A 22,796-nucleotide genomic window follows, 5' to 3' on the forward strand; every position below is an offset into this window, starting at 1 on the left:
TGCCCCCAGTGGAAGCCTCGACGGCAGCAGAGAAGTTCCCCAACTCGGCTGGGGCGGGTGACCCTCTCCCCAAGGTCCTGGTGGGCAGACCGCTTGCTCTTTGTCCAGCAGGTGGCAGGAGGCTAATTTCTGCCCGGTTCTTAGGTGTGCTGACTCATTTGTCACCGGCCCCAGACGAACTCTGTGAATTCTGAATTTCTGTGCCCCAGATGAATGCGGTTTGGTCACATTCTAAGAAATCTTGGGAAGAGACTGAGAAGAAATGACATCACAACCATTAAACTTAAGAGGTGTTTTCAAGACCCACGTGGCCCGCTGGGGTCTTGCGTCCTTGGAGCCTCCGGCAAGGTCCACGCCGTGAGGGGCTGCAGAGCCACTGGCGGGAGGGCTCCCACGAGTGGCTGCCTGGCTCCACTTACGTATGGTTCAGCCCACGGATCCCTGGGTTGTATGTGTGTTTTGAAACTTGGAAGAAAACTTCCCGTGAATCATCTCATCTGCTATTTGATTCATGTTTCACGTCTCTGGAGAGAAATGAAAACAGCATGTCATCCTCCGTAAAAAGAGGCATCCGCCCAGCCAAGACGCTAGGCGCACGAGTGGTGACGTGCCAGCTGCCCTTCGGTGGCCCCCGGGCTCTGGTCTTGAGTTGTCATCAGAGGGCGTATTTATAATCCCAGTGAAGACAGCTCAGAAACGTGGCCCTGGGCCATGTTTATTCTTTAAATCAGAGCACCAGAAGCCAGGGGTTCTTCAGGGAGCACTGGGGCCAAAGCACAGACTTGCACAAAGCGTCCCTCAAGCGGCCCTAACCGAGCACCTGCTGAGCGGCCTCAGAGCCAAGAGCAGAGACCCGCAGGAGTCCCGGGCGCCCTCAAAGCGCTTAGAGTCCAGCGGGGAAGGAAGGCGTGGATTCCTCCCGCCTTTCGACTCCGAGTTCAGTCCCAACTCCGAGCCCAGCACAGGACTGGGGGTCCTGGGGGTCCGGGGCGGCCGTGGCAGGAGGGCGAGGAAAGACAGGTGACATTCCAGGCCCCGGTTCTCCTCTGACCCTCTTTCCCAAGGACACTAAGCTGAGTTCCAATCACCCAGGGCCCAGCTAAGGATAATCCCACCAGCAGCAGGGACGTGAAATTGGTGAGAGGAAGCAGCGAGGGAGCGGGGGACGGGGAGAAGGCCGGCCGACGAGGGGGACCCTTGGAGGCAGCCCCAGCTCCTCCTTCTGTGGCCACGGAGCGCCATCCAGCGTGCCTACCAGAGGGCCCACCTTTCCCGCCCCCCAGTCTCTGAACTGCCCCCTAGAGCCTTTCTGACCCAGACCTTCTCAGACATCCGTGGGAAGCCAGTTTCTCGAGACCCTCTGAGGTCCTAGGAGCAGCCACCGCCTCCTGGGCCCATCCCAGGAGGACTTCTCAGCGAGACACGGGCCCCCAGGGGCTGACAAACGCGCGAAGATTCAAGGCCTCAGCAGGACAGGAAATGTGAAATCTGGGCCGTCCCAGAAATCCTGGGCCTGGGCCTGGGGCCAGGCGGATGCCTGGGAGGTGAGGGGAGGAGGAGCAGGGTGGGCTTGGCGGGAGAGGCAGATGGCAGAGGGGACGGCCCGGATGGGCCCAGGCCCAGCTCGGGGCCTGGCCAGGTGCCAACAGGCAGCGAGGCCTTGGGGACATGGCTCCATCCCTCGTGCGCTCGTGCTGGAGCCTCCCTCTGTCCCATCCCTTGGCCACTGAGCTCACACCGACCGGGCAAGGCTTTTACTACCGGCTGTCTTCTCCCCTGGCAGCTGGAGCCCGGGGCTGGGCTGCCCGCCCTCGGGACCCACACCGCACTTGGTGCAGAAGCCCACCCGGAGCAGCTCAGGGATGCCCCGGGCAGCGATTCCCGTGGCCAGGGCTGGCCCCCTGCAGACCACAGTTCCCCTCCAGCGGCTGCACAGCGGATGAGATTGCCAAGCCGAGCGGTGCGTCCCACTGTGTGTGTGTGTGTGCGCGCGCGCGCGCGTGTGAGCACATGTTTGCCCACAATGCTCGTCACGCAGGACCTGCCCGTGTGCTTGAGGGTGGAAGGGGATGCCCACGGGAAGTGATGCTGCAAAGTCATCACTCGTCACTCTAAAAATAAGCCTTGACACACAACCCAGGAAGGATGTCCCCTTCCTGCGCCCGCCTCAAAACCACAGCAGCTTCTGCTCTGCGGGCCAACTGGGGATGCCAGGTGGATGGCACCCAGGGGAGAGGGTAGCCCGGGGTCACGCCCTCTTGGCCCCTTCTCCTGCAGAACCCCAAGTCCCTGCCCTGTTCATTAATTTCTAGAACCATGGTTAAGTCTCTGAGAGTAGAGCCTGCGGAATTATCTCTAGTCACTTATGACGGAGCGTGAGAAAAAGAAGGTGTGCGTGTCTGTGTGACGGGGTCATCTGGCTGTAGAGTGGAAAATCGACAGAACACTATAAACCAGCTATCATGGAAAAAATAATCATTAAAAAAAAAAATCTCTGTGAGGCATGACTTCCCCTGTCCAGGGACACTGATTCTGCTGCTCTAGCACTCCTCAGGCACACTGCTGCCCCAGGGCCTTTGCACTGGCCGTGCCTCAGATATTAGCCTGCCCCCTCGCCTTCGTCCGGTCTTCACTCAGGCCGGTTCTCAGTGAGGCTTTCTTTCCCCAAGTCCTCTGTCCAAGACCAAAACCCTAACACGCATTCTTATCTCCTTTCCTGCTTCAATATTTCTCTGTATTTTATTGAGCCCCTTGCCTCTCCCTCAACTAGAACACTGCGGGGAGCCGAGAAAATACAAGAAGCCGAGGAAGGGAGCTTGCCTGAACGGTGCAGTTCCGAGGGCAGGCTCCTAATCAGGAAAAGGGGCCTGTCTGAACGGTACCATTCCGAGGGCAGGTTTCTAAACAAGGGGATGCCTGCCTGCACGGCGCAATTCCGAGGACAGGCCCCAGAAGACAGTAAGGCTCGCCTGCTGACATGGGTGGAAAACCAAACTTCTCAGGAAATAATTTCCATTTTGTGTTTCTGAGTGGGGATTGCGCCATGGGTAACTTCGTCTTTTCTCTTATTCACTTGCTATTCAGTTTTTCTCAGTCTTTCCTGTTATTTGCTTATTATTCTTATGTCCCATTCTTATTGTCCTGTGGTGATGTGTGACTTAACAAAGTTACAACAAGAGTGTAATAAGACTTTCATCCTGAGGACTTGCCCCTATTTTAATCCAACTGAGTTAAAACCTAGTGTTTATCTACTAACTAGGTATACAGTAAACTTTAGTTAGAATTTTAATGAGGTTCCTATAAGTTAGACATATATTATTCTTGACCAAAAGACACCTAGCTCTGAGTTATAGAAGCTTTTACGTGATAGCTAGTTAAGTTGGTTTATATTTTCTTACACTGTCTCCCTGCCATAACGCTTTAAAGATAAGCACCAGTCTAAAAACAAGATTGGTGAAGGCCAAATTCTCGCGTCTGTGACCTCTTCAAGTTGTAAAGACTGGCTGGCCGTGGGATGATTTGTGCTGTCCCCTCCTTTCCATGATGTATGGTACCGAATTGCCCCTAAATTGTACCCACTAAGTTTAGTTAAAACAAAGATCTTAAAACATGATGTGTGGCTGCTGTGCCATGTAACAGTTGACCACTGTACTTTTAACACTGTGATGTCATCTGCAGCAAAAAGCTGTCCATAGAATCAACCACTGTTGCCAATAAAATCTGAGCAGTCCAGCGCCCTGAAAGAAGGGACAAAGAGGCCGTCTCCGTCATTGCACATTCGCCGATGCCGCATCCCTCTCCGATCGGGAGAAAGCGGACGCTCCCTGGTCGCCGGAGCGGGCCTCCGGCAGAACACGGAGCCCCTGAGCCAGGTTTTTGTTTTGGTTCCTTGTTGTTGGTTTTCGTTTTCACAGCTGCACCCGTGGCATATGGAAGTTCCTGGCTAGGGGTCCAACTGGAGCTGCAACTGCCAGCCTGCACCGCAGCCACAGCAGCTCGGGATCTGAGCCGCGTGTGAGGCCTAGGCCTCAACTTGTGGCAACACCGGATCGTTAACCCAATGAGTGAGGCCCAGGGAATGAACTCACATCCTCACAGAGACAAGGTCAGGTCCTTAACCCCCTGAGCCACAACGGGAACTCTGCCCTGGCCAAGTTTTATTCCAGTTTGTTCTCCATTGCAAACCTGGAGCCCGGAAGCTCTGGCGTGTGTGATCAGCGCATATTTGTCAAGTGTGTGATGGCTGGTGGCAGGCTGGGACCTGCTGTCTTAGCCTCCAGGGCCTGGGGCAGGCAGCCGGAGAGGCAAGGCGCAGGGGCCACTCCCTCGTGTCTGTCACCAAAGGCCAAGGGGCGGAGAAAAGGGAACCTCCCATTTCCTGTCACCTGACCAAGGATGTTCTCCGGCCAGAGGTGTCATCTGCCTCCAGGAGTTTCTGATCTCTTGGTGGTGGGGCGCGGGGGTCATTGAGTATTTGCTGTGTGCGCACTGAGACATCCAGGAGCCTCAGGACGGGAAGAGACACACGCACCACCTCCTCTGTCTCCTTTGGACGCCTTCACCTGCTCCAGCTCCTGACCTGGCCAGGCTCCGCCCCCCATGCACCTGTGCCCACCTGCCAACCTCCAGCAGGCAATACCCAGGTAACCAGACCCAGATCTTCTCCCCTCCATTTCCCAGCTTTAACAGGGTTGGAGAAAAATTGGACTAATGAAAGCAGCGACTTCCACGTGCAGCTGTGCCTGTTTTCTTTGGGGACAGCAGCCCAGAGACCCACCCAGTAATCTGTGCCCCGAGGCAGAGGTCCCAACCTGGCTCTCTTGTCCTGCCTGGGAGCACAATTGCACAGGGGAGGGGGGGGAGGGAAGGTGAGAGGGAAGGACAGAGCAGTGGGAAAACACCTCTGGCTCAGGAAGTCCACACCCCAGCGTCCAAACAAGAGAGGCAGGAAAGCTCCACCCACGGGATGCGGGGAGGAGAGCGGGTGCCCACGCCCGGCCCATGCTGATGCTGGAGGAGACCAGCTATGCTGCCGCCGGGGCTGCTGGGGGCCTGTCGTCTGACCTGCCAGCTCACATCTGGGGTGGGGGGGCACACATGGAACCAGCAACTTGGCATCTGCCCTCAGCCGCACCCGCTGTCAGGCCGAGCACCCAGAAATTAAGGTGGTGACACATCAACAGGCTGGGGGTCCAGATCTCAGCCTCAGGGCTGGGTGCTAAAGCTGATGTCTTCTGGGCGGAAGGGGAGCATTACAGAGCAGCAGCCTCTGCTTCTAGGGGCTGGAAAATTCCAGATGTTCTGGGAGGGCTCCGAGGAGGGCTGCGCTGGGCTGGGCGGGGGCCGGCAGGGCTGAGCCTGCAAAAGCCACTTCCCCAAGCCCTCCCGCCACCCTTTGGCAACAGAGCCCGAGTCCCTGGCCTCAGTCCACTGGAGGTGGGCAGGGCAGGGCAGGGGACAAGGAACAGTCATTGTAGTAACTACTGGATCACTGGGAGGAGGAGGAGCGGAGGGGCAACTGAAACCCCCAACCCCCCACTGCCGGCTACAGACACTCTTCTTCTTTTTTTTTTTTTTTTTTTTTTGCTTTTTTTTTAGGGCCACACCTGCTGCATATGAAAGTTCCCAGGCTAGGGGTTGAATCAGAGCTACAGCTGCCGGCCTACGCCACAGCCACAGCAACGCAGGATCCAAGCCGCGTCTGCGATCTACACCACAGCTCACGGCAACGCTGGATCCTTAACCCACTGAGCGAGGCCAGGGATCGAACCCTCATCCTCATGGATCCTAGTTGGACTCGTTTCCTCTGAGTCACAACGGGAACTCCCTGGACACTATTCTTAGCTCAAATCTCACACCCACCCCGGGTGGGAAGGTGTGATGAACCATCTTGTGGATGTGACCTGGGGGGAGGCTAAGGGGCCCAGTGGGATCCCAGCGCGCAGGTCCAAGGTCAGAGGCCTTGCTCCCACCCGCCGTCTGGTTCCTCCCTTGGGAACAGAACCGGACACTCAGCTCGAGAAGAAAGACAGACCCGGAGCAGAGCCAGCTGGCTTCTCAGCCCCTTTTGTCGCTGGCTTGGTGCCACCAGCAGGGCAGCGGCGGTCACCAGGAGCCCAACCACGTGCCCCCAGAGGACAGGGGAGAGGCACTTAGCTCCACCCCGCGTCGGGAAGGCTTGGAAAGGGATGGAACATATGAGACGGAAACAAAGGGGAGCAGGGGTGCAGGCCGAGGGGTGCAGAGCGGAGGCCCGGGGGTGCAGGCCGAGGGGTGCAGAGCGGAGGCCCGGGGGTGCAGGCTGAGGGGTGCAGAGTGAAGGCCCGGGGGCTGGACGGCACCTCAGACGGAACATGCGTGGAGCCTTCACAGTGGCCCCTCTGCACCCAGAGCTTGAGATGAGGCTGGGAGGGGAGCGGAGCCGGACAAAAGACCTGTAGTCATGCTGACTGCTTTGCACTTTGCGCCTCGCCAGACAGGAGAGCAGGCGGGGTGCAGAGCTCCAGGTTCGGGGTCCAGACCTAGTGTGGCCTGGCCATGCAAAAGGGCGGGAGGGTGAGGGGGCTTCGGGCGAGGAAGGAGTTGCTGTGGCCAGTCTTTCGGGGAGACGGGAAAGGCAGCAAAGTGGGGGGCAGGAGGGAAAAGACTGCGAGGAGGGGGGTGGGGGAGAAGGGGGCCTTTGGGCCCCGCTGTCAGATGCCCCCACAGGAGAGGGTCCCATGGAGAGGGTGGGGCTGAGAGGAGAGAATGGGCAGAGGGGAGGCTCAGCAGCAAGGGCCTGGGTGACGGGGGCCCCCTCTTAGTTAGAGGAGGGAGGACCTGTACCCACTCCTACCCCATCATCAGAGGTGACAACTGGAGCCAGCTGAGGGTGGCGTGTCCTTGCAGACCCCGGTTTTGGGGGGTGAAACAAATTCTCTTCATCGGGGGAGGGGCGAACCCAGCATCTTTGGGAGGAGCCCAGGGCAGTGGCTGGGGGCCCCTGACCACACTCACCCCTGCCCCTCCCTGGCGGCCTCGTCAAAGTCCACCCTGTATACTTCTTTTTCGTTTGTTTGCTGTTTTTAGGGCCACATCCGCGGCATACGGAGGTTCCCAAGCAAGGGGTCCAATCAGAGTTGCAGCCACCAGCCTACACCACAGCCACAGCAACGCCAGATCCAAGCCACATCTGTGACCTGTGCTGCAGCTTGTGGCAACACCAAATCCTTAACCCACTGACTGAGGCCAGGGATTGAACGTGCATCCTCGTGGATACTAGTCAGGTTCATTACCGCTGAGCCACAACGGGAACTCCGCCCCTTTTACTTCTAATGCGCTGATTTCCCTCACGAGACGCATCCCACACCCAAGGCACCCAGGCCAAATGCTTTACCCACAAGCTCTGGGCCACGTTAGGGCAACAAACTGAGACTTGGGCGGGTTCTTCGCATCTCTGGGCCCCAGTTTCCTGACTTGCCCCATGGGGGGCCAGGCAGGCTGTCCCCCTCACTTCCGGTCTTCCCCGTCCTTTCTGCTGCCCGCCGGCACGAGGACAGGACCCCACAGAGTGGGGGAGAGCACCTGCCCCCCCAGGCCCATCTGGCCCTGGAGCACTTACCCAAGGTCAAGTGGAGGCGGAGAGAGAGCAGGGATCAGAACCTCCGAGGCTGGTTCCACGTCCTTGCCCGGGCTGCTAGACCATGCCCTAGGAGAGAGGACAGACCCGTCACGCTGGGGAGGGAGTTACCCCAGCCCAGAGCCCACTGACTTTCTCTCCAGTTGCTTCCACGTGCCTACTGGGTTGACCGGGCTACAGACCGAAAACGGCCTATCCAGCTGCTTAGGGCGGGGCACGAGCATTTGTCCCTCCAGCGCTGGGAGGGAGGGAAGCCACTGCTACGGACTGGACATGCCCCCGAGAGGTGCTGGCCACCCCTCGGGTGCAGGTACCAGCCATCACAAGCCAGGGCCAAAGCTCCGTGTGGCCCATGGCCTCTGGTCTCAACCCCGGCAGCATCAGCCACTGCGTGCAACACTACGCCGCCTGCAACGACTACAGGTCACTGGAACGGCCCATGGGAGCTCCCGCAGCCGAGCTCTGCCCCTACGTGCATCAAGAGGTCAGGGAGATGTCATCGACCTCCAGCCAACAGGTCAGAGCCACCTGGCCACTGTGGGAGGGGGCAGCACCTCCAGCTGCCACCCCTGGCTTCAGGTGCAAACATTCCAAACAGGCCTGTGCTCCGCTAAGGGACCGACCTTCTCTGCCAGCCCCTGCCCTTCCGAACGGGGAGCGCCCTGTACGTGAGACGTCATTTTAACGCTGTTGCTCCGCCGAAAGCCTTCTGTGCACGTGCTTCCATCACCCGACGCAATCCTCCCAACAGCCCTATGACGCAGGCGCAATTATCAACCCCATTGTACAGGCTGCGAAACTGAGGCTTAGAGATGCTATTCGCCCAAAGTCATGGCTCTTCCAAGTGGCAGAGCCAGGATGGAACTAGCCAGTCCAGGGCTCTCAGGCCCCAGGTCACTCTACCTTCCTCACTGGCCAGCTCCTCCCCAACCTCCAGTCTCCCTTAAATGCCATCTTTTCACCTGAGAGTCCCTTTTCTTTCCCAACCTACACACAATCCCCACTATTTCCCCGCAATACAAGGTCCTCTCCCTCCGTAGCCATGCTCGCGGGTTGTATGCACTCCCTGGAGGGGTCCCGAGGACCAAGTAGCTCGTCCCCTCAATGTGGGGGCTGGGGGGCTACCCCTCACACCTGCAGAATGCAGGGCTGCATTTCCCCCCAAGCGACTGTGAGCTCCCTGAGGGCGGGGAGACGGCGTCTTCCTTTCCATGCAACTGGTGCCTGGCCCAGAGCCTGTATGCAGCGGGCGCTGAATAATTAATCTATGTTTGACAACTGAGTGCCCTCCAATGCATCATGCGGACATTATTGGAAGCAGAGTGCATTCTGCTCAGAGCTGAAATTCTTTCCCGCTTCACTGATACCGAGATTCAGATGGCAATTAAATTATTTAAATTCACTGCTAGGATTCAGCAGATGGAGTAGAAAAGCCACACATCTTCCCGTCAGAAATTCTCACTGTAGGTCACTTATACGTATAATGTTTTTTTTTTTTTTTTCTTCTTTTTAGGGCTGCACCCACAGCATATGGAAGTTCCCAGGCTAGGGTTCCAATGGATGCTGCAGCTGCCGGCCTACACCACAGCCATAGCAATGCCAACACTGGATCTGAGCCGCATCTGTGACCTACACCACAGCTCACCATGACCCTGGATCCTTAACCTACTGAGTGAGGCCAGGGATCGAACCCACATCCTCAAGGAGACTAGTTGGGTTCTTAACCCACTGAGCCACAGCGGGAACGCCTACATTTTTTTTTTTTTTTTTTTTGGCTGCTCTATGGCATATGGGATCAGATGTGAGCTGCAGGTGCTACCTAAGCTGGCAGTGCGGCAATGCCAGAACCTTCACCCACTGTGTGCCGAGCGAGGGATCAAACCTGCATGCCAGGGCTCCAGACACACTGCCGATCCCCCTTGTGCCACAGTGGAAACTCCTAGATATATAATTTTAATAGACTTTATTTATTAGAGCAGCTCTACATTCCTAACAAAACTGAGCAGAAAGCACTGGGGTCCCCTTTTGCCTCACCAGACACAACCTCCCTCGCGTTCACCATCCCCACCACAGACAGGGGGACACTTGTCACTGCCGGTGAACCCACACTGACACACGTTATCACCACCAGGTCATCGCTCGCCTTACAGATCATTCCTGGTGTTGTACGTTCTGTGGGTTTGGACAAATGTATAATGTCCTGAAGCCACCATTGTCCTACCAAACAAATTTCTCTGTGCTCACCTTGCCCCGTACTTTTTTTTTTTTTTTTTTTTTTTTGGTTTTTAGGGCCACACCCGTGGCACATGGAGGTCCCCAGGCTAGGAGTCTAATTGGAGCTACAGCCGCTGGCCTACACCACAGCCACAGCAACTGGGGATCCAAGCTGCATCTGCGACCCACACCACAGCTCATGGCAACACCAGATCCCCAACTCACTGAGCGAGGCCAGGGATCAAACCTGCATGGTTCCGAGTTGGATTCGTTTCCGCTGCGCCACGACAGGAACTCCAGCCCCGCATGTTTTAAAGGCGCTTTCATGTCAGTGATCTCGGCTAAATTATCTCACGATCCTGTGAGCCCTGTGTCGACGCCCGGGGAAGTCAAGGCCCAGACAGAGTCGAGGGTCCTTGGCAAGGTCCCTCTCGTGAAAACCGACAACACAGCTGAGTGTCAGAAGGTGCCCGAAGCACTGTGTCTGGTCATCATCTTATCATGCTGCCCTGCTAACAGCCCCAGTGCGGGAGAGCCCCTTCTAACTCCCAGTTTACAGAGGAGCAGACACACCCAGGACACTTGCCGAGGTCCCATGCAGCTAAGTGGGACGCCCCAAATGCAAATCCCTAAACCCATCTCTTTCCAGAAGCCTCGTTAATTACAGGGGCTTATTGGCGGCGTGGGAATGCAGAGCAAATGCCCCCTCGGGTTGGTGGGGAGGAGGGGGGGTCCTGCTTTCCCAGAGCCGGAGCAGATGTGCCCCAGGCCTGCGGCCCTGCTGGGGGGACCTCGCCCTCCAGGACACACCCTCCCACCATAACGCACCATAAATGCACAGGGCCTTCTCGGACTGCAGGTCAGTCTGCCGTCTGGCCACAGAGGCCCCCCCTTTTCCAGCCTCCCGAGGGTGGTCCTGCAGTCATCAAGCTTAAGGACAGATGAAAACATTCCCAGGCCACAGGGACACCGTCTCACAGAGACACAGCCCAGCTCCCCCCGCCCCCCGAGGAAACCTCGGGGGGTGTTGGGGGGTGCAGAAGAGAAGCGGTCCCACGGTGCCTCTGCGCAGCGTGGCCCCTGGACATGCCCTGCCATCCCCGCCAGGCTCGCTTTCCCCATCTCTGTTGCTGGTTTTCATGACAGTGACCCTGTGAAGGACCAGCTCTGACGCCAGGGTTCTTCCCAGGAGGGGCCATCGTTCCAGAGGCTTCTGGCTCCCAGGCTGCTTGGGAACACTCACTCCATTAACTCCCATTGCACATTTCCTCCTGGCTCTATGGCGAAGCCACAGGGGCTCCCCGGCCACCAGCCTTCCGGTGACAGATAAAGATTACACTCATTGCTCAAGACGGAATCAAGGAGCAGAAGTCATTAGGCAGGAATAATTATGTCGAGTTCTGTCTGATGGCTCCTGATTTCTGTCTCCCAGCAGTCTTCCAAACGGTCATGGCTCTTCCTCTCCAGGAGCGCAAACTGCACAGGCCGGCGGGATCAGACGGACTGGGACGAGTTTAACTGCTCCAGACTCCAGCCAGGAGCAGCACCGGCCGCCCAGCAAGGACCTGGGACCCCCTTTCCCTTTGCTGAGCCCGTGGGAGACAGGACAGCATGAAGCCAAAAGCACTGGGCGGGGGAGGGGCACGCTCAGGACTTACCCGCCCCCCAAACTGTGAAGCGGGCCTCCTTCAAGGCCCGCTTCACACCCCACATTCTTCTGCGGGGGTGGGGGAGACCCTTCCCGGCCACCCAGCCCTTTTTGTTCAGTTAGGCCCAAGGCACCTCCCTCCCTGTCTTAGGTTTGGGGTCTCTAAGGAATGACTCAGGCAGTGACCAGGTTGGACTCATTCTTTTCTCCCCCCCGCCTTTTTTGGCTTTTTTAGGGCCCCACTTACAGCCTATGGAGGTTCCCAGGCTAGGGGCCGAATTGGAGTTGCAGCTGCCAGCCTACACCACAGCCACAGCAACGCCAGATCCACGCAGCATCTGCGACCTACACCACAGCTCAAACCAACACCAGATCCTTAACCCACTGAGTGAGGCCAGGGATCGAACCCCCAGCATCATGAATACTAGTCAGGTTCTTAACCTGCTGAGCCACAATGGGAACTCCCTAGATTTGACTCATTCTTGTACTCCCAGCTCCTGGCACAGAGCAGGGCCTCCGGAGAGCAGAGGGGGCGTGTGGCAGGACTGCTTGGGTTCAAACCCGAGCTCTATTTCCCAGCTGTCTGACCTCGACCTACTGTTTAACTCTCTCTGCCTCGGTTTTCCAGGATGTAAAATGGTCGTATTTCTACCTAGTTCATCAAGTTGTTATAAAGATTAAACGAGCTAATGCACACACACACACACACACACACACACACACACACACACACACTCGGCACATAGGAAGTACACAGTAGGTGTCAACAATGACTAAAAGAGCAGAGAGAGGCCTTGAAAACATTCCAGTGAGAATCTAAACCAAGTAGAAAGGCACAAACTGCCAACACCAACTCAAGAAGAAATAGACAATCTGGGGAGTTCCCACTGAGGCTCAGTGGTAACAAACCTGACTAGTACCCATGAAGACGCAGGTTCTATCCCTGGCCCCGTTCAGTGGGTTAAGGATCTGGCGTTGCCGTGAGCTGTGGTGTAGGTCACAGATGCAGCTTGGATGTGATATTGCTGTGGCTGTGGTGTAGGCCAGTGGCTATAGCTTCCATTCGACCCCTAGCCTGGGAACTTCCACATGTCGTAGGTAAAAAGAAAAAGAAAAAAGAAAAAAGAAAAAGAAGAAATAGACAATCTGGAATACCTATACAAGGCAAGTGATTGAATTAGTAATCAAAAAATTACTCACAAAGAGGAGCCTGGGCCCAGATGGCTTCGCTGTTGAGTTCTATAAACATTTAAAGAATGAATACCAATTGCTCACAAACTCTCTCAAAAAACAGAAGAGGAGGGAACACTCCCCAACGGGTTCTATGAGGCTCGTACTACGCTGATACCAAAACCAGAGTCTTTACAAGAAAGCTACAGACCAACACGCCCCTGGTGGATTCGGATGAAAGAAAAACAAAACAAAACAAAACAAAACAAAACAAAACAAAACCCTCAACAAAATGCTAGCAGACCAAATCCAGCAACATAGAGAATAAAAAGAAGTACACATAATACCAAGTGAGATTTACCTTGGGAATCCAAGGTTGGTTGATCATCTGAAAATCAATTAACGGGCTGTATCAGACAAGAAAATCAAAAGTAAAAATTACACGCTCATCTCAATGGATACAGAAAAAGCATCTGACAAAGTCCGACGTCCTTTCATGACAAAAACCCTCAAGAAGTAGAAGACAACTGTAGTTTGCCAAAGGGTATCTATTCAAAACGCACAGCCTAAACCGTATCTAATGGTGACGACACCAGATGCTTCTTCCCTAAAATCAGGAATGAGAGAAGGATGCTCACTCTTGCCACTTGTATTCAACATTGTACTAGAGGTTCTAAGTGCTAACCAAGAAAAAGAAATACGAGGCATCTGAATTGGAAAAGAAGTAAAACTACCTCTATCTGCAAATGACATGATCTCTTTTTTTAAATTGATTTTTTATTTTTGCTTTTTAGAGCCACACCTGTGGCATATGGAAGTTCCCAGGCTAGGAGGGGTGGAATCAGAGCTGCAGCTGCCAGCCTATGCCACAGCCACAGCAACGCGGGATCCGAGCCATGTCTGCGACCTACACCACAGCTCTTGGCAAGGCTGGATCCTTAACCCACTGAGCAAGACTAGGGATCGAACTCATGTCCTTACAGATACTAGTCGGATTTGTTTCCATTGCGCCACAACGGGAACTCCAGACGTGATCTTATATATAGAAAATCCCAAGGAATCCACACATACAAACACATAAAAATCTAGTAGAACTAGCACAGTTGCTGGATATAAGATTAACATCAAAAAATTAATTGTATTTCTATCTATATACTTGCCTTGAAGAGTCTAAAAATGAAATTAAGAATTCCGTTAGCAATAGCAACAAAAATTATAAGTAAAAATAAATTAAACAAGAGCAAAACTTTTACTTTAAACACTGTAAAACATTGTTAAAAAAATTAAAGAAGATCTAAATAATTGGGAAAATATCCCATGTTCATTATTAAGCGGGGAATATTCTTCAAATTAACCTTGAGTTTTCCCAAAGAATGCCAGCTTACGCCTTTGTCGAAATTAACGAGCTATTCCTAACCTTCACCTAGGATGGCAAAGGAACCGGAATAGCCAAAATAACCCTGAAAAAGAGGAGAAAGCAGGACTCACATCTCTCAATTTTAAAACTGATTACAAAGCAATAATATTCAAAACATTGTGGTACTGGAGTTCCTGTCGTGGCTGAGTGGTTAACAAATCCGATTAGGAACCATGAGGTTGCGGGTTCGATCCCTGGCCTTGCTCAGTGGGTTAAGGATCTGGCGTTGCTGTGAGCTGTGGTGTAGGTCGCAGATGTGGCTCGGATCCCGAGTTGCTGTGGCTGTGGTGTAGGCTGGCAGCTGCAGCTCCAATTGGACCCCTAGCCTGGGAACCTCCATATGCCACAGGAGTGGCCCTAGAAAAGGCAAAAAGACCAAAAAAAACAAAAAACAAAAAAAAAAAACCCCAAAAACATTGTGGTACTGACATAAGGTTAGACCTAGAGATCAGCGAAATAAAATTGAGTCCAGAAATAAACCCACACACCTACAGCCAACTGATTTTCTTTTCTCTTTTCTTTCTTTTTTTCTTTTCTTTTTGTCATTTTAAAGCCGCACCCACACTATATGGACATTTGCAAGCTGGGGTTGACTTGGAGCTGCGGCTGCAAATCCGAGCAACACCGGATCCTTCACCCACTGATCGAGGCCAGGGATCAAACCCATGTCCTCATGGATACTAGTCAGGTTCGTTACTGCTGAGCCGCGATGGGAACTCCCTCAACTGCTTTTCCACAAGTGTGCTAAGACCGCCTAAAGGAGAAGGAGCATCTTCTCAACAGCTGGATACCTGCGTGCAAAATAATGAAGTCGGAGCCTTACCTCTCACTATACCCAAAAATAACTCAAAATGGACCAGAGACCTAAAAGTAAGAACAAAAACTATAATTTTGTTTTTTTTGTTTTTTGGTCCTTTTGCCTTTTCTTGGGCCGCTCCCGCAGCATATGGAGGGTCCCAGGCTAGGGGTCCAAGTGGAGCTGTAGCCACCGGCCTACACCACAGCCACAGCCACGCCAGATCCAAGCTGCGTCTGCGGCCTACACCACAGCTCACAGCAACCCCGGATCCTTAACCCACTCAATGAGGCCAGGGATCAAACCCAAAACCTCATGGTTCCCAGTCGGATTCATTAACCACTGAGCCACAATGGGAACTCCAAAAACTATAAAATTCTTAGAAGAAAATGAACATCTTGGATTTGGCAAAGGATTCTTAGATGACACCAAGAAGCCCAAATTACCAAAGAAGAGAGACAAACAGGACCTCATCAACATTTAAAACTTGTGCTTCAAAGGCTGCGATCAAGAAAGCTAAAAGACAATCCACGAAATGGGTGACAATATTTGCACATCCTATGTCTGATAAGGGACTTCTATCTAAATTATGCAAAGAACTCTAGAAAGACAAATACCGAACTGAAAAGTGGGCCAAGGATTTGAATAGACATTACTCCTAAGCGGATATAAAAAAGGCCAATAAACACATGAAAAGATGCTCAGCATCATCAGTTATTAGAGAAAAATGCAAATCAAAACCACAAGGAGGAGTTCCCGTCATGGCTCAGTGGTTAACGAATCCGACTAGGAACCATGAGGTGGCAGGTTCAATCCCTGGCCTCGCTCAGTGGGTTAAGGATCCGGCATTGCTGTGAGCTGTGGTGTAGGTCGCAGGTGTGGCTCGGACCCCGCGTTGCTGTAGGCCGGCGGCTACACCTCCGTCCAATTCGACCCCTAGCCTGGGAACCTCCATATGCCATGGGAGCGGCCCAAGAAATGGCAAAAAAAAAAAAAAAAAAAACAACAACCCACAATGAGATACCGCTTCATACCCATGAAGCTTTCTGGAGTCAAAAAGTCAGATCGATACAAGTGTTGGTGGGGACCTGGAGCAACGCAAAGACTCACACGCAGCTGTTGGCAAATATCAACGGCTCAGCCACTTTGGAAAATAGTCTGACAGTTCCTCAAATGATTAAACATATATTATCACATAACCCAGAAACTCCACTCCTAGGGAGGAACCCAAGAGAAATGAAAATATATGTCCATCAAAAAACATGTTCAAAAAATAAAAACAAACAAAAACACCCTTATTCACAGCAGCAGGATGCATACTAACCCCAAAGTGCAAACAGCCCACAGAGTCCTCAATTAATGAGTGGATCGACAAAATGCGGTGTGTTCAGACAGTGGAATATGATTTAGCCACACAAAGAAAGGAAGTACTGACACGGGCTACGACATGGGTGAACTGTTTTCTTTCGTTCCCTTTTTAGGGCCGCACCCACGGCATACAGAGATTCCCAGGCTAGGGGTCGAATCCGAGCTGTAGCTGCCGGCCTACACCACAGCCACAGCAACACCAGATCCAAGCCACCTCTGCGACCTACACCACAGCTCGAGGCAACGTCGGACCCTTAACCCACTGGGCGAGGCCGGGGACGGAACCCGCAACCTCATGCTTCCCAGTCGGATTCGTTTCCACTGAGCCATGACGGGAACTCCAAACATGGGTGAACCTTGAACATATGATGCTAAGTGAAGCCAGACACAAGAGGACACGTGTTGCATGACTTATATAAAATGTCCGGGATAGGACAGCTACAGAGAGAAAGTCGATTAGTGGTTTCTGGGGGCTGGGGGACAGGTGCCACGGGGAATAAGCAGTGGCAGCTGAAGGATGTGGGCTTTCCTTTTGGGGTGATGGAGAGCCTCTAAAATTGTAGTGATGGTTGCACATATACGTGTGAATATACACCAAACACCGCACTGTACACTCTACGTGGGTGAACTGCATATGAGGGTTATGTCTTAATAAAGCTGGAGCTTTTTTTGGCTTTGATCTTGTTTCTTTTTTACTGCTGCATCCATGTTATATGGAAGTTCCCGGGCCAGGGACTGACTCTGAGTAATCTACACCACAGCTGTCGCAACGCTGGACCCTTTAAGCCACTGGACTGGGTCAGGGATCGAACCCGAGCCACTGCAGTCAGATTCTTAACCCACCATGCCACAGCGGGAACTCCTAAAGCTGCTTTTTAAAAACAAAGAAGGAGTTCCCTTCGTGGCTCAGTGGTTAATGAATCCGACTAGGAACCCTCAAGTTGTGGGTTCGATCCCTGGCCTCCCTCAGTGGGTTAAGGATCCGGCGTTGCTGTGAGCTGTGGTGTAGGTCACAGACGCAGCTTGGATCTGGTGTGGCTGTGGCTGTGGTGTTGACCGGTGGCTACAACTCCAATTAGACCCCTAGCCTGGGAACCTCCATATGCTACGAGTCCTGGGGGCAGGGACACGGGCCCCACTTTTGAGATGCCCGCAGCCAGTGGAGTGCACTCAGGCATGAGCCAGGTGTCGGGGGAGGGGGGCAGTCAAACACAGCTCTAGGGAACACTCTGCTTTCAAGGAGGTGACCTGGTCACCGAGGGGGCGGGGGGAGCCCCTCAGGATATACGCTTGGTCCAGGCTCAAAGAGCTCTCGGCTCCTGAAACCACGGTGCTGTCCTCCCAGGGCCCTCTCTAGGAATCATCACTAAGAGACCAGGGTTCTAGGGCCGTTTCTGGGCCCAGCTCCTCCCCTCAAGGCCCAGGCCTGGAGGGCTTGGTGCCCATCGTCCTCGCTGGCCTGTCCTTGGGAAAGGCAGCTGTAAACGCTTCCTCCTGGGAGTTCCCGTGTGGCTCAGCTGGTTACAAACCCGACTACTATCCCTGAAGACAGCTTCAAAACCCCTGGCCCAGATCAGTGGGTTAAGGATCCGGCGTTGCCATGAGCTGAGGTGTAGATGGCAGACGTGGCTGGGATCCCACGTTGCTGTGGCTGTGGTGTAGGCTGGCAGCTGCATTTCCATTCAACTCCTAGCCTGGGAACTTCCATAGGCCGCAGGTGCGGCCCTGAAAAAAAACAAACAAAACAAAACAAAACAAACCAAAACCTTCCTCCTGCCAGGGCTCAGTGTCTCCTCGCGCCCAGACCCAGGCCTCCCGGGAGGACTTTCATCTGCCCGCTTAGACCAGGGCCGGATGTGTGCTCAAAAGATGACAAATTATTTTAATATATCCTGAAATCCAACTTAATGAGGAAGCCAAGTCCCAGGGGAGAAATAGTGGGGCGAGAGTCAAAGACGGAGGGGGTTTGGATTATGACTATTTCGGAGGTGACTGTGGCTTTAGGGTGACTAATTCCAGCACGGTCCCCAGGTGACCAGGGCAGTTGCTCAAGGGATACTTTCCCACAGACACTTGGCTCAACGTAGAGGCATTTTCTTCCGCTGCTCGGTCCGAGAACTGAGGTAGACGGGGCCAGTGTCCAGCAGATGTCCCCAGGGGGCGCCAGTGAGGCCACGCAGGCTGCAAGCTTCACCAAAGAAGGCAGGACGCCCAGGGTGACAGTGAGCTCACCTGAGCCCTGCATGGCCCTCTGGTCACCAGGGGCCCTGGGTGCCGGCCACCTTCCCAACTGCTGGGGATGTTCACGACATCTTATTGTCACTCTGGTGTCCACCGCCATTACCAGGGTACTTGAGCTCTCATCACAAAAGAACCTACCATCTCCGGCCATTCTGGAAAAACTGCCATATTAAGGAAAGAAGACGACACACACCCCGTGAAGCAGAAACTCAACCCCTTGATATACTCCCGACAGGAAAATGGACATACGTCCACCAAGGACGGGTGCAAGAAGGCTCTCGGCCGCATGATGTGTAAAAGCCGCTGGTGGAAACTGTCCCCACTGTCCATCTGTCATTGAGGGGAAAAGCCATCATGCGTCTGTACAGCAGAGGACCACAGAGCCATCAGAATGCACCGCGGTGACACGCGACACTGATGAAGCTCCAAGCCTGACGCAGAGTGAAGTGTCGGACACAGAGGATGCCCTGCCATTGAGTCCGTTTATGAAACGGATGCGTGGTGAGGGGCATCAAGACAGCGGCTGCCCTTGGTGGGGGGCAATGACTGGAATTGGTCCTGAGGGGGCTTCTGGGTGCGGGTGACACAGGCTTGCTCCTTTTGTGAATACTGGCTGAGCTGTCTCCCTACTGCCCACAGGTTAAATTTCGGCCAAAAGTTAAAGAGAGGACATGAGGCACCCCCTGTCATTCCCGCATCCATGCTGGCCCACCTGGCAGATGTGGGGGCTTCACGGGAGCCCCACCCAGGCTGGGGACAACTGGGAACTGTTCCCACAGCCCACAGACGTCTCCTGGGACCCGTCCCCTAGGGAAGAGGCGGGAAGGGAGAGACCTGAGTGGGTCAGGCTGGGTTCAGGCCCTGACCGCTCCCAGGAGCCCCCATCTCCTCACATCCGTCCAGAGAGGCCGCTGCTAGAGATGTGAGTTTTCACAAAGTGAAGACCCCCATGGACCCCCCCCCCTCCCCGCACAGCCCACACCCCCTGCAGAGTCAGCCACGCACGGGAAATTTTTCGAGGAGCCACTAGATGCCGGCCCTGGGGATACTGGGTGTGACAAACACCTGCTCTCAAAGGGTTGACTTTCCAGGCACGAGACCCCGATGGGGAAAGGAAGCCCAGATCACACAACTCCAGGCAGAGGATAAAATGAAGTGATTTGACAAAGATCACCGGGGACAAGAGGCGACACTCCAGCTTGGAAGCTCAGGGAGGTCCCGAGTCAGGGGCACACATGCGGGGGAAGGAACAGACTTAGAAGAAGGCTCTGGGCAGAGGGAGCAGCACGTGCAAAGGACCCGAGGTAGGAGCATGCTTGGCCTCGTCCAGGAGCAGCAAGAAGATGAGTGTGGCCGAAGCCTGGCGAGCAAGGCGGGGTGGGGGACCGAGTGGATAGGGTGTAAGGGGTGTAAGGGGGGGAGGTCGGCAGTGAGCAGAGGCTCTGAGGGCAGGGCAAGGAGTTTTTTGTGGGGTTTTTTGGTTTTGTTTTGTTATTTGCTTTTTAGGGCCGCACCTGCAGCATCTGGAGGTTCTCAGGCTAGGGGTCGAATCAGAGCTACAGGTACCAGCCTACACCACAGCCACAGCAACGCCGGATCTGAGCTGTGTCTGTGACCTACACCACAGCTCACGGCAACGCCAGATCCTTAACCCACTGAGCAAGGCCAGGGATTGAACCCGAAACCTCACAGATACTAGTCAGGCTCATTAGCACTAAGCACAATGGGAACTTCCTTTCAGGGATTTTTGTTTGTTTGTTTGGGTTTTCTTTTTTGGCACCCCGTGGCCTATGGAATTCCCAGGCCAGGGATCAGATCCGAGCTGCAGTTGTGACCCACGCCACAGCTGTGGCAATGCTGGATCCTTAACCCACTGCACCTGCTGGAATCGAACCTGCGTCCCAGGGCCCCAGAGACGCCACCGATCCCTTTGCACCACAGCAGCTTATGCTTCACTTTTTTTTTTTTTTTAAGCACAATTGTTGTAAAAGAACTTTGAAACTAGAGAGTTCTACACACACCAGGCAATGGGCAAAGGGGTTCTAGGTTTCCCTGGAACTGGGGGAGCAGCAGAAAGCAGGACCTCCTTGTCCTTCCCAGGCCTCTCCCGGGGGTGGGGTAAGCGGGGACAGCTCACGTCTAAAGGTGCTTTGTTTCCCTGAGACGTAAAATCCAAGCTTGTTCACTCTTGATTCTCCATGAGCAGGAAAGAAAATAAAATGGCTCATTGCCCATCAATGAGTTCTTTGACCTCGAGAGCCCGGGCCACTGCCCCCCCTCCGCCTCCCGGCTCCTGATGCCAAAGAGCCTGGGACCGGGGGCCATAAAAACCCTGCCCTGGCCTTCTTCTCAGCCGGCGTCTGACGCCTCCTGTTCCGGAGGGAGGAAGAAAAAGCAAACATTTGCCAATAGAGAACAATGAGGCGGCCACGGGGGAAACACCGGTGAGCCCGGGGGAGACCAGACGGCAGCAAGAAAGCCAGGCCCGATCCAACAATTTCTACCTGGGGGCACATTCTGTCCGCAGACACCCCCACTGTCAGCTGTCTGTCTCAGCTTCTGCAGCCGAGGGGACCTGCCTGGGGGGTGGGGGTGGGGCGGGTGCTGCCAGAGGCTACACCTTGTCCTCCGGGAGCAAGAAGGAAGCCAGGCACGCAGCTCTAATGAAGGATTTATGCGTCACCGAACAAGAGCTACAAGGCAATGCAGCCGATGGGGCTGGAAGCGGGGGTCCATGCAAAGGAGTGCCCGGCCAGCAGCCAGGTGCAGGTCCCTAGCCCTGACTGAAGCCCCTGGTGGTCCCGAGGCCCCAGCACCTAGCATTTGAGGACCCTGACAACCAAGTCCCAGTCCAGCGACAGCGGGGGCCTCAATCCCACCCAGTATTGAAGAGGCAGAAATTTCTGAGACTCCTTCCCACGCAGCCCCCCTCTCCTGGGGTCCTGGGGGTCTGTGAGGCCTGCCTGAAGCCTGTCTGCTGGGGCTCCTGGCCCCTTTAGACGGAGCACTGGGAGGGCCGAGTCTTGCTGCCACGTCTCCCACGCACGGCGCCTGGAGCAGGGCAGACTGTCAAGCATCATTTAATGAATGAATCAGCAAGTAGGCCGCTGAGGAAGAGGAGCCTCCAGATGAGGCTACGGAAGAATGACACGGCCACACCATGGAGGGCTCCGAACATCGGGGCAAGAGGGAGCCATGGTGGGCTCTGGAGGAATGGACTAGGAGGAAGATCAGCCTGGCAGTCTGGGCAGGCAGGAAAGCAGTGCCAAGGCCGGTGTCAGGGGGACCCCTGGGGGCCGGGGGGGTAAGCAGCCTGGCACTGACACTCGTGAAAATGGGGGGGGGATTTTTTGGGGGGGAGTGTCTTTTGTCCTTTTAGGGCCACACCCACAGCATATGGAGGTTCCCAGGCTAGGGGTCTCATCAGAGCTACAGTTGCTGGCCTATGCCACAGCCACAGCGACGCGGGATCTGAGCTGCATCTGTGACCTACACCCCAGCTCATGGCAACGCCAGATCCTTAACCCACTGAGGCCAGGGATCGAACCCACAACCTCATGGTTCTTAGTTGGATTCATTTCTGCTGCGCCACGAGGGGAGCACCGAAAATGGGGGATTTTTAAGGGTGATTGTGATCGTATGTGGCTTCAGCTGGTCACACACAGAAACTGGAAACACCCCCCCCCCAAGACAGAGCCCAGCCTAACGCCCCAGCTGGTGCTCTGGTCCACACTCCCTGAAGCAGGTGAGCGGGAGGAACAGCGTAACTTCCCCACAAAGAGACGGAAAGGAAGGTGCCCAGACAAGAGCCGAGCTGCCCCTCAAAGCAGCCCGCAAACGGGCGCCCAGGGCCGCGGCGGATGAAGGCAAGTTCTCCTGCGAAGCCACTTATTCAGGAGCCGACAGAGCGCACACAGCCGAGCTGCCAGATCTGTGATGAAGGGATAAGTCCTGCGAAAACACAAATAAATTATTCATTCCCCACAAACGAGCAGCCTCTGGGTTCCTGCGGCAGCCGCCGCACCACATGAGCCCAAAAGGCTCTGCGCATCCTATTAGTGACACGGCTCAGCCGAGCAGAGGCTGGATCCCGCCGCCACCGGGTGTAGACAGCTCTCGCCGGGAGCTGCCCACGCTGCTCTCCATTCTGCGTCCACGAGTGAAATCAGCCCAGCATCACATGGAAGATCACAGCCCCCCTGCCCTGGCCTGGGGGGCCTGGGGCTTCTGGGCAGAGTGTTTGCACTGAGGACTCGGTGCCACGAGGTCGCCTTCCACTCACAACCTCCCAAGAGCTGCCCTCATGCCCCCACTGCCCATCAAG

At 54.7% G+C, this 22,796-nt stretch overlaps 1 protein-coding gene and 2 long non-coding RNA genes across 4 annotated transcripts in view; 2 read left to right on the top strand and 1 right to left on the bottom strand.

Annotated features, from left to right (window-relative positions):
- Positions 1-22,796, bottom strand: part of HPCAL1 (hippocalcin like 1) — a 113,207-nt gene that overhangs the window by 19,588 nt on the left and 70,823 nt on the right. The window contains exon 2 of one of the 2 annotated variants that reach the window (XM_021085549.2): positions 7,601-7,687. The exons of the other annotated variant lie outside the window; for it this stretch is intronic. The gene's annotated coding sequence lies outside the window, so the exon portion shown is untranslated. The remainder of the gene's footprint in view (positions 1-7,600; positions 7,688-22,796) is intronic. 2 annotated transcript variants of the gene reach the window in all.
- On the top strand, positions 4,428-9,020 carry LOC146404968 (uncharacterized). Its single transcript, XR_014842562.1, has 3 exons — positions 4,428-4,643; positions 7,997-8,135; positions 8,217-9,020. It is a non-coding gene; the product is annotated as an uncharacterized LOC146404968 (long non-coding RNA).
- Positions 9,372-13,397, top strand: LOC146404969 (uncharacterized). Its single transcript, XR_014842564.1, has 2 exons — positions 9,372-12,472; positions 12,718-13,397. It is a non-coding gene; the product is annotated as an uncharacterized LOC146404969 (long non-coding RNA).

This window comes from Sus scrofa, chromosome 3 (genome assembly GCF_054392235.1).
Source record: "Sus scrofa isolate SSC_HxYL_T2T_F1_AM1 chromosome 3, Sscrofa_HxYL_maternal_Yorkshire_Landrace_v2.0, whole genome shotgun sequence".
Lineage (NCBI taxonomy): Eukaryota > Metazoa > Chordata > Mammalia > Artiodactyla > Suidae > Sus > Sus scrofa.